The sequence below is a fragment of the Amphibalanus amphitrite genome, unplaced genomic scaffold (genome assembly GCF_019059575.1).
Source record: "Amphibalanus amphitrite isolate SeventyFive unplaced genomic scaffold, NRLGWU_Aamphi_draft 000157F_arrow, whole genome shotgun sequence".
NCBI classification, from domain to species: Eukaryota; Metazoa; Arthropoda; class Thecostraca; order Balanomorpha; family Balanidae; genus Amphibalanus; species Amphibalanus amphitrite.
The window spans coordinates 103,097-117,875 of record NW_024881652.1 but is presented as its reverse complement, the minus strand read 5'-3'; the positions used below and the strand labels follow the sequence as shown (position 1 = coordinate 117,875).

General features: G+C 43.3%; 1 protein-coding gene across 1 annotated transcript in view; it reads left to right on the top strand.

Moving 5' to 3' along the window:
* The first annotated feature begins 3,800 nt into the window (after positions 1 to 3,800).
* The window catches only part of LOC122383180 (serine/threonine-protein kinase/endoribonuclease IRE1-like), an 83,708-nt gene continuing 72,729 nt past the window's right edge, over positions 3,801 to 14,779 (top strand). Inside the window, exon 1 of the mRNA XM_043369342.1 lies at positions 3,801 to 3,923. The gene's annotated coding sequence lies outside the window, so the exon portion shown is untranslated. The remainder of the gene's footprint in view (positions 3,924 to 14,779) is intronic.

The following is a 14,779-nucleotide window of genomic DNA, read 5'->3' as shown; positions in this document are numbered from 1 at the left end:
TCTATCCATTTATCAGCAAAACTGATTAAATCTATTTTCAATTCATGCCCACGTGTCAACCGAATCTCTGTGGACAACTATCTGCTGCTTTCCTTGCTATTTTATGTTAGGCTCTTTTCAAGATATGGATATCGCTAGCAGCGTAAGCAGAAAACATGGTAAGCTTGAAATGTCATTGGGTACTTTTGCGACTTTTACGCATCATCATCATCAATTGAAAATTAGCGAACACTTCTTGATTATCGCAGCTGCGGCAGGTCGCGATTCTGACCAATTGTATAATAGAACATATATGATCAAGTTTTTATTTTGTTTTACGTTCGAGTTTTCAGACTCCCTGATTTAGGTTTTATTTTTTATTTGTTTAATTTGGTTTTTTACCTTGATACTTACAAAAAAAAAACGTATTTATTATATACTGTTGTGTATACTACCTAGATGCCGCCACATAAACATAGCGCCGCCGCCATGATCGCGAATTTTGTTGAGAAGGGGCTGGTTTGTTGTGATTTATTTTGACAAATTTATGGACATTTAAAGAAGCTTTCATCGCGAAATACTCTGTAGAATTCCTCATTACTTACAGTGTGTTTTGTGAGTATCCTTAAAAGGTTCTGTTCGTTAAAAAGCCGTCGGTGAAGGAAAAAAGACTGTGTTGGAATTGTCTCACCAGGCGCGGATACAAGGGGGGGGGCCATGGGGGCCATGGCCCCCCCCTTGGCCGATTTTTTTCAAAAATAAAATAAAAAGTTAAAAAGTTAAAAAGCTGAAAAGGGGGCCTCCTGAAAATAAAGTGGCCGAAATCCGATGAGTTTTTTTTTAACCTACCCACTTAGTTATTTCTTAGAAGACTAGCTGAGAAGACTTCTTTGTTAGAAGATTGGTAAAGCTTTTCATAACTTGGAGGTCTCTTATACTCACAGAGATGACCACTTTTACAGGGCCTCCTAACCTGCACAGAGGGCCTCCAAGCCTGCACAGATGTTGAGATGTTGCCTGAACAGCTAGATAAGCTCAATAGACGCAGTTTTTTTTGGGGGGGGGGCCAACAAGTGGGAAGATGGGGCCTCCAACAGGTGGGATTATGGGGGGGGGGGGCTCCTGGTTTCTAATGGCCCCTCCCTTGGAGATTTTCTGGATCTGCCCCTGTGTCTCACTATCGCCATATATAAGTTTTAAACTTAATGTAGCCCTGTAGCCCATCATTGTTGAGTGGCTTCTTAGTTTTTGGAGTTGTAGTGCTAAGTAAGTTATTCTGATGACTACATTTTAACTTTTATTAACAAACTTATGATACTAGAGATTCTCTGATCTTTTTGGTTGCGTAATTTTTATGAAAACCCTCCCATGTGTCACATGATGTGATATTGGATAATTCTCAAGATTCCCAAAATTCAATATCAAGTAGGTATCCTTTCACATTGCTTAAATTTGGTTTAGTTTTTGTATTTTCCCAGTGGTTTTTGTTTGCATCAGTTTCCAAATTTTCTTAAATTGACATTAGTCGCAAAACCCATAGTGCACAAAGCTCTTGGTCCGGCCCGTCCATAGCCCGTTAAAGGGAGATTATGACCTTTTTCCACAAAATCTGAGTTAGGACCATTTTCTGACAAAACACAACAAGTTATAATGTAAATTAAAACCATTTTGCTCAATTCGGTACCTTGCCGCAAATATCTCAACTTGAAGTCACGTTAGCGGGGAGCGCTGAAAATGACCGTTGAATAAGTACTTACATCACTTTTTGGTACTTGTATGTAATTTTGTAAAATGAGCGTATTCATTACATTTGATCTTCATCACATCTAGTTAGTTAATGGTCGTCTATAGTGCCTTCAAAAGATATTCATGGTTTGGGGGTGGTTTATGTCTAAATTTACGCAACTATTTTTCCTGTTCATCATCTGTCGCCATCTATATTACTATTTGAGGAGGGTGCGTCTGTCCGTTACCGAGGTCCCGACTTGGTGGTGCTTTGCGTGGACTACAGGCCAGACCGTTGCACCTAGCACGCTGAAATTTGCACAACTTATAGATCAAGGATGCGCGACGTGCCTTTGAGGGGTCTCAGCTCGATCGGATTGATAAGGAGCGCGTGGCGCGTGCTCAAAAAGTGCAAATTCGCGTCATAGACTTTACATGTATAAATCGGCGTGCGAAACCGGGCGAAAACGGCTAATTTTGGCCGACACGGGTCCGGTCCCGGCGCAATATCTTGGTGACCAGGGGTCCGATCGGCACGGGGAAAACAGCATCGTGTACAGAATTGAACGGGCTATTGAATGGTGTGCAATGCAGAGGATAGCACGCGCCACGTGCACCGGAGAGGGCACTTTTATTGGAAAAATTGCAGTTTTTGAGGGATTTTGGAATTAATTTTATTTTTAGGTGACCGTTAAATGGAGCGAGTTGAATCAACGCCTATTTGCAAGAAAAAGGTACCGCCTCTCATATAAAAATTGTGAAAAGCTGATTGATCCAAATCAAGGTGGTGCAAATCACAGGAGAAAATGGTGTTTGTCAATTTTGTGCCACTTTATTAATCACACGGGGTTTGCTGCATAACCTGATACCTTTGGCAATTGAATATGGTACCATTGGATAGAGCATTCAATTCTGTCCAATATTCACTCTTCATTTTTGCATGATTAGCAACAGTATCCTTAAAAATGTAAATGTTCCAAACCATTACATTGTCATTTTTAGCGAAATTCATCGATGGCCCTCAAAAGACTTCACGCCAGTTTTCGAATCATTCTAAAGTAGAACGCATGATAATACGACACGGGCACCTCGATGCGATGCATCTTTTTTGTTTTATTACAAAATGCTTGGCCGTCAAAAAGCAATCGAACGAAATGGATGCCAACCAAATCGACACAGACCACCCCAATACCCACGAGTCAAAAATAACCCTTCTTCGCGTTGCGGAGCACGCGGGTAACCCTAGTATGCTGCTATTTTAGTAGCAACGACTCAATTTTGAATCGGTCCCGCCGACTGCACAATAAAAGAAGATAGATACAACACTTTTGCGGCATCACTGAAAAACTTATGCAGTACTGTTATCAAAATTCTCATAACACCGTTCGACAAACCTGAAGTCTTTTTGAAATAAATATGCTTGTATTTTTCGCTTCAGGCTCTGAGGCCAAAATAATGAATTTCGTAGTCGCAATCGCAAGATTTGGCTGCGTTTCTGGCGCATGCCGTTCATTTGTGGCGCAAAATAATGTTGGAAACAAAGAAGAGTAGGCACTATGTACCCCCGAATTAGAATCTAATTAATTCTAAACCGAATTAACTCTAATTCAAATTAGAATCCTTACAACCAAGCAACGACAAGGCGATAACATAAACAAAAACCCAAGCGTCGCTGTTTGAAACAAAAGCGCCATATACTGCGACTTTTTTATAGAGAAGGACAACGCATTTCGGTGGGTGTTACAAGTACTGCAAGTACTGCTTCTTTTTTGCAGAAATAAAAACCTTTTTCACATACGAAAATGTGCTAGGAAATTTTCATATTTTATAGAAACTACAGTAGAAATAGTATAGATGTCGAGTAATTTTTATTTAAGAAAAAAGAAAGCTCATTATCTCCCTTTAACTAATGATATTTGGGGGCCCGGCCCAGCCCGTAGCCCAGCCCGGCCCATGGCCCGTTGGGCTGGCCCGGCCCGTGGGCCGTGGCGAACACTGCTCTACTCAACACACTGTTGCATGGCGCAGATATAGATTGACCAGAGCTGATAACTTTATCAACTACGACTGTGATAACAGAGCGGCACATCTGTGGACGATCAGGGCCTCCCGGGGGTGGAGTATTTTTCGGCAGACGCTGAGCCCGTGTCCATAGAGGGAAGGTTTCTGACAGGTGTGTTGGAGAGTGGCTCAACTTTCCACTCCGTGTCTGAGACTCGGTAAGTGATAAGATAGTTTTAAGAATGAATTAACTTGTCATTGCGTTACGGCCATTGTTAGCCATGATTAATTATTCTAATTGGATAAACAATTTATTTGAATTGAATTGCATCATACACGTCTTTATCATTACATAGTCATAGCATGTCAAAACTAACGTGTTAACTTAGTTTAACCCGCGCCGTGTCGGGGTGGGTTGTCTGAACACCCCCTTCTAATTCGGCTCCTGGGCCACGTAGCGACACGCGGTAAGAAGCAATCGAAAGAACGTCTAAAATAACCCGCGCACCGACGGGGGTCTGCGCCAACTTCGTACCGACGGGGGGGGGGGCGGATGACCGCCCCCTGAGATCTCAAGAACGAAGCAAGATAGCGACAAGCGGTAAACGGCATCGGATACGCACGGACAAGGTCTACAATTTTTACTCAGGTCATTTTCAGGTCAGGTCAAAGATGACGTCACAGGGGTCGAAAAAGTCAAAATGGCGGCGCTAGATAAGGAGAGTTTTTTCTCGAATAACTTTCATATTAGTCATGATAGGAACAAACTAAGGGCATCGTGATCCTCTCGTCAATCCGCATCGAATGATATATATGTTGACCTCGAAAGGTCAAGGTCAAAGGTTGATCTCAGGTCACGTGACCTCGAGGTCATCATGTATATCATTCGATGCGTCTTGACGAGCTGAGCACAATGAGACCATCTGCGCGGCTGTATCTTGTTCCTGTACGGAGTTATTGGCAAAAAAACCTTTGGTGAACTTTGATGACGTCACATAACCTTACAGCTGCCCAACAGCAAACAGACCTCAAGGTAGTGCAGGTTGATCGTATATGAAGTCATGTATGGTATATGGGGCCATTCCGACCTCTTTTAGTGGTAAAAACAGGGAGTTGATTTTTCCCCCATTGACTTTTAATGGGGAGGTCGCGAAATTGACCTGACCTTAGGTCACCGACATCAAAATTCCGAGATAAACAAATTGTAGCTACTAATGACCTAATAACATCCTGCGACTTTCAAAGACCTCCGCCATCTACTGTAGCTTTGGCACGGTGACAAAGTTGCAAAAAAGTGACTTGAGGCTGGGTCATTCAAAGTGACCTGGTGACCTGACCTTCAAAGTTAGGAGGTTCAAACTTGCACACCATGTGTAAAATTGATGAGAGAATAGTCTAACCTAATTTCGCGGCGCTATGCGCCGCGGTTTTCCCGCTATTCGCGAAAAACCTCAGAGGGCGGATATCCGCCCCCGTCGGTGCGCGTGATAAGGACGAAAACACCTCGGTCATTTTTTGGGTCAGGTCAAAGGTCGGCACAGGGGGGGTTGATGCAACCCCCTAAGGTTTTTCACTAACAACTCGCGTAAAAAGCGGCCGATCGCTACGAAACTTTCAGTAACCTTGCATTTATCCATTCTACACCTACCCTGAAAATGTCATGACCCTGACCCTAATGACCTTTGACCTGTGACCTCTTTTCCGTGACCATGTTTGGCCAAAATCGCGATTCGGCGTATGTCGGCTCGAATTAGCCATGCGTTTGCAATCTTTTCGTGGTTTCAAACGTTCAAACATGTGATTTGATGTTGCTCCCATGCATTAGGGTGGGTGTAAAGGTCACCTGAAGGTCAGGTCAGGTCATTGTCCTTTGGTGACCTCGGTTCACCTTTTCGAGTTTTCCATGTTTCTAGGCTAGTTTTTGGAGCTGGATTCGAATTTAGCAACCATTTGTACATTTACGAAATAGTTTTGGTGCCTTTATAACATGTTAACCCTCGCCCTGGCAGGGGGGGGTCGATGCGACCCCCCTAAGGTTTTTCGAAGGTAGCGTAAAAACGACGGCGCGCAGCGCCGCCAAATTTAGCACAGCCTATGGGGCACCCTTTTTACATATGACCTGAAAATTTCAGGTCCGGGTGACCTTGGGTCAGGTCACCAGGTCAGAAAAACCGGTACAAGGTCATGGTCAAATTTCAATTTTCTTTTTGCGCCTGTCCAACTCACAGTTTTGCACTGAATTCCTTCAAACTTTCAGGATGTGCTAAGTTCACCGAGTTGTATAACATATAGTTCGGGTTTTTTGAGGTCACTGACCTGAGGTCAGTTAGAGGTCATTACGTCGTAATGTTAAGCCTATGGGAAAATACTAAATTCGGAAAATACTGGAGATATCCGCTTCGTTCTATCATTTTTGTGCTTTGAAACCACAGTACTTAACAGCAGGTCACTTGGTGCTTCTTTGTTTGGTGTACTTATCCATGGGTCAGGTCAAATGAGGTCAACTGAGGTCAAATGACGTTTTTGCCAATAACTTGGCACATAATGACGCTAGAACTTAAAAAATGGTATCATTGTCTTCTTGTTGATCAGCCGAATCGAATGATATGCAATGTGATGCAATGTGGTTAACTTGAACTTAATTTATTAATTTAAGTTTACTTAAAATTTAAGAAAAACTTTAAGCACACTTAAGCAAGCCAAAAAGTATATCATTCGACGCGCCTTGACGTGCTGAGTTCACTGGTGCTTTTCTTTTTGCGCTATCTTAATTAGATCAAAAGTTATAAGCGAAAAACCTTTGACCTGTTTTTAGCGAAATTTTTACATTTATACCCCCCGAAACCCCCCTAAATATTGACCTAGAGCAACCAAATTTGCACAGGGGCGAGAACTCCAGGGGTCCACCTACCTACCAAATTTGGTGTTTCTAGGTGCCATAGGAGCCAATCGCGAGGGGGGTCGCATCGACCCCCCCCCTGCCAGGCCGTGTTATAGAAAATGCCCTGCCAGGGCGAGGGTTAACCCTCGCCGGACCTATTGGTTTTCTACATACGCGCCGGCCGAGGGGGGCGAGTACGACCCCTCGCCGTTTCGCCCCTGGTGGAGCTAGCGCGTCGCGGAAAAAACGAGCGTGTGCGACGTTACGAGACGCAGAGATTGGTACCCGCTTTTAAGGTCCTAGGTCAACCGGTGACCTCTGAGGTCAGGTCAAGTGCCCCAAGGTACGGTTCAGTTTTTGGTGAATAACTTCGCAAAAAAAACGGCCGCAGAGCGCCTATTTCGGCAACATCGTGTTCGCCTCGCTCAGGCGCGTCGAATGATATACTTTTTGTCCGGGTCAGGTCAACTTGGGGTGTTGACCTCAGGTCAAGGTCAGGTCAGCACCCCCAGGTCGCGGAGTCAGTCGAAAGAGGTCATGTCGCATATCATTCGATTCGGCATGTCTTCCTGAGTCCATTGGTGGCTTTCCCGACTCGCTAGCCCAATTTGATCAAGAGTTATTGACGAAAAACTAATATAACCTTGATGACGTCATAAATGACGTCACGCAAGGTCAACATTGCAAAAGTGACGCATCTAATCTTGCAAGGAGTGCATCAAATCACGATTCTGTGTGCTTGAGATAGTTGGAGATCGTTCCCGGTGCCAGAATAGCAGTTTTCATTTTTCCCCATTGACTTATAATGGTGAGGTCACGAAAATAACCTGACCTCATATGACCTTTAGGAAAAATCCGAGATATACAAGTTGTGAGACTCATAATGGATACTAGATCCTGCAAGTTTCATTTCCAGCGTGCTCGGAGCTATCGCGAAAAAAACCTATTGGGGGCGGCACCCGCCCCCGCCCCCCTCGGCCGGCGAGGGTTAACCCTCGCCCCGTTGGGGGGGGGGCCATTTTGGCCCCCCCTGTGGTTTTTCCTGAATAGCAAGAAAACGGCGGCGCGCAGCGCCGCCAAATTTTCAGTACCTTCCCGGGCATCAATTTGACACCTTCACACCAAATTTCAAGTCTTAGGTCACCTTAGGTCAGGAGTTATTGAGGTCAAACTGAGGTCATGTTCGAGCAAAAATGAGCAAAAAACATGCAATCTTGAAACGCTCACCAAATCTACAGTTATCAAGCAATTTCAAAGTTCTTTATATGGTCTAGTATACAAAAAGCGGCGCTACAAAACTGCTATCTCGGATTTTCAAAATTTTTGTTTTTTGACAAAAAGAAATTCAAAAAATTGATTTTTTTAGAAAAACTTTGAAAAAATCCAAAATTTTTCCGAATTTCGAAAAAACCGGAATATATGTGATAGTCCCAGCGCTCTTCTATATACATACCAAATTTCAAATCGATATCTCGTTTTTTGGCCAAGTTATAGCGAAAAAACTGTTCAAAAATGATGACGTCAAATTTTTGAACTCAATTTTTAGCAATTCTAGACCACGCACGGCAAAACAAAGACCACGATTGAACTCCCCGTGACGAGCTGCATCGATTCGATACCCATTTTATGCAAAAATATTAACTTTGAAATTTGACCTAATTTGACCTGACCTTGACCTGACCTTGACCTGACCTTGACCAAAACGTGATCTAAGCTGGCCCCAAAGGCTGCCTGACCCATATAATCGCATTTGTCATGTAAAATGGACCATAAAACATGCATCACACGACACTTTCATATTGTGACCCCCCCGTGACCTGACCTCTGTGACCTGACCTGGTATCAGTGACCTCAAATAGCAAAATATGTGTTTGAAGAACATTTCCCCATCGATGATTTTCAATGAAATGTATTTTACTCGATTTTACAACGCATTTCTTGAAGTGCCTGTAAACGGTGAAAATTGGACCTTTGACCTGACCTGTGACGTCATCGGTTTGACCTAGGTCAATAAAATTGGGTCACAAGGTAGTTCCCCGTTGGGGCTATCCAACGCCGTTTACCGCTTGTCGCTATGTTGCGTGGTTCTCGAGATCTTAGGGGGGGGGGGGCCAAAATGGCCCCCCCCCAACCGGGCGCGTTGCTCGGCAGAGCCCAACGGGGCGCGGGTTAACCCTCGCCCTGGCAGGGGGGTCGATGCGACCCCCCAATGTTTTTTTTCGAAGATAGCGTAAAAAATTTGGCACAGCCTATGGGGCCAACTTTTTACATATGACCTGAAAATTCCAGGTCCGGGTGACCTTGGGTCAGGTCACCAGGTCAGAAAAACCGGTACCAGGTCATGGTCAAATTTCAAATTTATTTTGCACCTGTCCAGCTCACAGTTTTCGACTGATTTCCTTTAAACTTTCAGGATGTGCTAAGTTCACCGAGTTGTAAAACATATAGTTCGTTTTTTTTAGGTCACTGACCTGAGGTCAGTTACAGGTCATTACGCCCTAATGTTAAGCCTAGGGAAAATACTAAATTCGGAAAATACTGGAGATATCCGCCTTGTTCTATCTTTTTTGTGCTTTGAAACCACAGTACTTCACAGCAGGTCACTTGGTGCTTCTTTGTTTGGTGTACTTATCCATGGGTCAGGTCAAATGAGGTCAACTGAGGTCAAATGACGTTTTTGCCAATAACTTGGCACATAATGACGCTAGAGCTTAAAAATGGTGTCATTGTGTTCCTTATTATCAGCCAAATCGAATGATATGCGATGTGATGCAATTTGGTAAAGTTTAACTTATTAATTAATTAAAGCTTACTTAAAAATTAAGGAAACCTTTAAGTACACTTAAGCAAGCTAAAAAGTATATCATTCAACGCGCTTTGACGTGCTGAGTTCACTGGTGCTTTTCTTTTTGCTCTATCTTAATTAGATCAGAAGTTATAAGCGAAAAACCTTTGACCTGTTTTTGCGAAATTTTTACATTTATACCCCCAAACCCCCCTAAATATTGACCTAGAACAAACAAATTTGCACAGGCGCGAGAACTCCAAGGGGCCCACCTAGCTACCAAATTTGGTGTTTCTAGGTGCCATAGGAGCCAATCGCGAGGGGGGTCGCATCGACCCCCCCCCTGCCAGGCCGTGTTATGAAAAATGCCCTGCCAGGGTTGCCCTGCCTACCGGTTGACCTGACCTGACCTGACCTGACCTGACCTGCCCCGACCTGGGCCTCGTTTCATAAAGCGAGTCCGTAACTTACGCCGGTTTTTGGGCTTGTATTGCAAGCGCATGTGAAGCGATAAATTTGTTTCCCCTTCTCCCTTCTGTTCTTGCTTGCAAAATAATGAATTCCACTATCCAAACTATCGTCATCGCTTCACATGCACTTGCAATGCAAGACCAAAAACCGGCGTAAATTACGGACTCGCTTTATGAAACGAGGCCCTGGTCTAAACGCTTAACGACATCATATGTGATCAAAACTAACACGATATTCGTGATCAGCACCTCGGAATCCCCTTAGCAGCTACGATTTATGACTTTTTAACAGGTCCCAATATTCCCGATTTTTGAATCATTGACCTGACCTGGAAGGTCAACCTGTGACCTAGGACCTTAACCCGCGCCCCGCTGGGCTATTCAGCCATACGCGCCCTGCTGGGGGGGGGAGGGGGGCAGATTCTGCCCCCCCCTGTCTAACTTCCGAACCGATGGTCGTAGAAAGACGCGGAAAACGGCAATCGAATGCTCTCAACAAGGCGGATCTTAAGAGCCCAATTTTTTTTGCTTAAGTAGGTCAGAGGTCAGGTCAAGGTCAGGTCAAGGGTACAAAATGCAAGTTTCTACAGTAGGGGCATTCCACGTCAAATCGAACAAAAATCGGCTGTTTTGCACCTTACCATCAGCGATTTTATTATAAATTTGTGAGCGAGTTCCTGTGTGGCCCCGGACATTACATTGATGTTTTTTGCACATTCTGACCACAGGTCTTCTAAATATAGGGCATCAAATTTTTACAAAATGTTGCATCTTTATATTTTTGAACGACCATAACTTTGGTTGTACTTGTTTGATTTGAATGAAATAAACCTTACTATTTAGGTAATTTCTTAAGCATTTGTTTAGAATTGCACCTAATTAAATATATGACCTTGAAATTTGCTTAACTCTGTTCTTAAGCACAAATATTAAAATAGCAAAAAACACGTCACCTTCGATTTGGCTCATTTTCATATATTTTATTGCCTACCATATTCTTAACAACCTGTGAAAAAATTAGAGTGGGCCATTCATAAGTTTTGAAGAAAATTGCACATATGCAAACGTATGTTAGCACGCGCAGTGGAGGGGGAAGAGCGAATTTCGCCCACCCCTCCTGTTTTTCGCCAATATCTCATAAGATTAATGCGAAATTAATTATGGCTACCTGTCAAGAATTGAATTGGACATCTCATCGTGCAAACAATAAGAAAATCGGTTCACAACTGTTCTAGTAATAGCGGTGTAAAGTGAACATCCTGTCGCCGCAGCGACGCGGCGACTCGGCAGCCGGCGCCGACCGCTACGCGCCGCCTGAATTGTAGACTGTGCCGGGACGGAACGGAACGGTTCCGTCTTTACATCGCGCTCCCTACCGCTGATTACATTCGATTCGCGTCAAATTTTGTGAGAAGACTAAGAAATGTACAGGCAATCTTATGGTGAAAGAATTTTGAAAATCGGTTGGTAAACAATTGAAATATGAACGTGTAAACACAAAATTGTGATTGCTTTGTTTCCCGCATCGGCCGAGCCCGCCTCAGCCGGCGACATGTTACTCTTAGCAGGCCTCTAACTGCCATATTTATTATTGGATTAACTAGAAATTCCCCATTCATACTAAAAAATGTATGTTCTTTCGTATAGTGAAGATCAAAAGACGTGAAGATATCGTTGCGTGATAATGTTTTCGTTGAATTTACTTCATGATGCATTTCCACACGGCTCAAAATTCACCGCAAAATACCGTTTGCCTGAGACACTTTTACTATGGAACGTGAATGCTTGACTACGATGACTATGCATTTCCATTCTCGCAGAGTTTGGGATATCACTAATCAGCAATCATTCATTTCAGAAAGTGTGCACAAGCAAGCATGTCTTGACGCTGTCTTTCAAGGTCACGCGCGGTTGCGTGATGTTGATGCATGAAAACAGCGTTTGCCGCGAAAGTTATGAATGGCCCACTCCAATTTTTTCACAGATGGTTAGGAACATTGTGACGGACATAATATGTAAAAATTACCCAAATCGAAGGTGACGTGTTTTTTGCTATTTAAATTTTTCTGTTTTAATTCAAGGTCAAATGCATTTCAAGGTCACTTCAATTTAATTTTATAATTAAAAATCAAAGCCTTATCAATTGCCTATAAGACCCTGTTAATATCATTTTGATACCAGAAAAGGAACCAGAGTTATAGCCATTTAAAAAATTGATGTGTGGCATTTTTCGCTATATTCGATGACCTATATCTCAGCAATACGTTATCAAATTTCGAAAATATTATACGTAACTCAGTTTTGAACCATGCCCAGTCTGCCTACAAATTTTCAGAAAAATCGAAGGGGATGACGGATTTCGGTGTTTGATTTGACGTGGAATGCCCCAGTATCGGCCTTGCACCGTAGTTGCCGAAGAATGGACTGAGACTGATTGCCCAAAACGTGTTCGTAGACTACCAAGACAATATTCGTTGCACACAATGTCATTCAAAGGTCAAGGTCAAGGTCAAATCAGGTCAGGTCAGGTCACCAAAAACAAAATATAGAAAAGGGCATGTGCGACACATGTTTTATGGGTCATTTTACTCATGGAATTCAATAAGCACACTCAATAAGTGATATGGACCACCTCTGGATGAATTTCAGGTCGAGGTCAGGTAAAGGTCAGGTCAAGTGAAGTCAAATTTTGAAGTTGGTTGTTAAGGCCTAAAAAGGTGTCTATCCGATGCAGTTTTTCACGGCGAATCGAATGGTGCTATTGTTGTTTCCGTACGAGGTCTAGAACTTCCAAAATTTTTGTGTGTCGTGACGTCATAAAATTTTGAATAACTCCCACATTTTTGAACTGATTCTTCTAAAAATTGGTATGTAGGTGCACATAGACCACTTCTTTGACATATATTCCGGTTTTTTCGATAAACTCAAAATTTTGGATTTTATAAATATTTTCCCAAAAAAATCAGTTTTTTGGAAAAACTTTGGCCAAAATCCATTAATTTCAGAAAACCGAGATAGCCATTTGATAGACAAAGTAGAATCACGTATAACCTTTTTTGTTACGTCTTGATTCCTTTAAAAATGAAGATGTTAGCGGCGTTTGAAATTTTACCGTTTTTGAGGCGAAAATTGCGAACATGACGTCACTAAAACGTCAATTTCTCAAAAAATTTCCGACGGATTTCGCTCAAATTTTCAGGGAACGTGTCAAATTGATGTATGATAAGGTACTTAAAGTTAATCGTCGCTGGCGTAACGCGTTTAGAAGTTATTGGCGAAAAACGGGAGGGGGGCAGATTCTGCCCCCCCCCCAGCGGGGCGCGGGTTAACCCTCCCCGGCACAAGCCATTTTGCGTCCTTCGACGGCACAAAGGGGTGTTGGTACGACCCCCCTCGCGTTTGGCCCCTGATCGAGCTAGAGCTTCGCGGAAAAAACGAGTGTGTTGCCCGTCACGAGACGAAGCCGATTATACCCAATTTTAACCCTCGCCCTGGCAGGGGGGTCGATGCGACCCCCCCTAAGGTTTTTCGAAGATAGCGTAAAAACGGCGGCGCGCAGCGCGGCCAAATTTGGCACAGCCTATGGGGCAACCTTTTTACATATGACCTGAAAATTTCAGGTCTGGGTGACCTTGGGTCAGGTCACCAGGTCAGAAAAACCGGTACAAGGTCATGGTCAAATTTCAATTTTCTTTTTGCACCTGTCCAGCTCACAGCTTTGCACTGATTTCCTTCAAACTTTCAGGATGTGCTAAGTTCACCGAGTTGTATAACATATAGTTCGGGTTTTTTGAGGTCACTGACCTGAGGTCAGTTAGAGGTCATTACGTCGTAATGTTAAGCCTATGGGAAAATACTAAATTCGGAAAATACTGGAGATATCCGCTTCGTTCTATCACTTTTGTGCTTTGAAACCACAGTACTTAACAGCAGGTCACTTGGTGCTTCTTTGTTTGGTGTACTTATCCATGGGTCAGGTCAAATGAGGTCAACTGAGGTCAAATGACGTTTTTGCCAATAACTTGGCACATAATGACGCTAGAGCTTAAAGAAATGGTATCATTGTGTTCCTGGTGATCAGCCGAATCGAATGATATGCGATATGATGCAATATGGTTAAATTTAACTTAATTTATTAATTTAAGTTTACTTAAAATTTAAGAAAGACTTTAAGTACACTTCAGCAAGCTAAAAAGTATATCATGCGACGCGCCTTGACGTGCTGAGTTCACTGGTGCTTTTCTTTTTGCTCTATCTTAATTAGATCAAAAGTTATAAGTGAAAAACTTTTGACCTGTTTTTAGCGAAATTTTTACATTTATATCCCCCAAAACACCCTAAATATTGACCTAGAGCAACCAAATTTGCACAGGGGCGAGAACTCCAGGGGGCCCACCTACCTACCAAATTTGGTGTTTCTAGGTGCCATAGGAGCCAATCGCGAGGGGGGGGGAGGGGGGGGGGGGGGGGTCGCATCGACCCCCCCTGCCAGGCCGTGTTATGAAAAATGCCCTGCCAGGGCGAGGGTTAAGGTCCTAGGTCATCGGGTGACCTTCCAGGTCAGGTCAATGACCCGAAAACCGGGAAAATCGGGACCTGTTAGAAAGTCGTAAAGTGTGGCTGTTATGTGGTTTTCTTGGGTGCTGATCACGAATATCGTGTTAGTTTTGATCAGAGATGATGTCTTCAAGCAGTTAGACCAGGTCGGGTCAGGTCAGGTCAGGTCAACCGGTAGGGGTTGTGACGGGTATTCGTAATACGTGTCAACCGTCTCTGACAGCTTCGTAACATGTTACGGAGGCACCAAAACTACTTCGTAAATGTTCAAATGGTTGCTAAATTCAAATTCAGCTCCAAAAACTAGCCTAGAAACATGTAAAACTCGAAAAAGTGAACCGAGGTCACCCGAGGTCACCAAAGGTCAATGACCTGACCTGA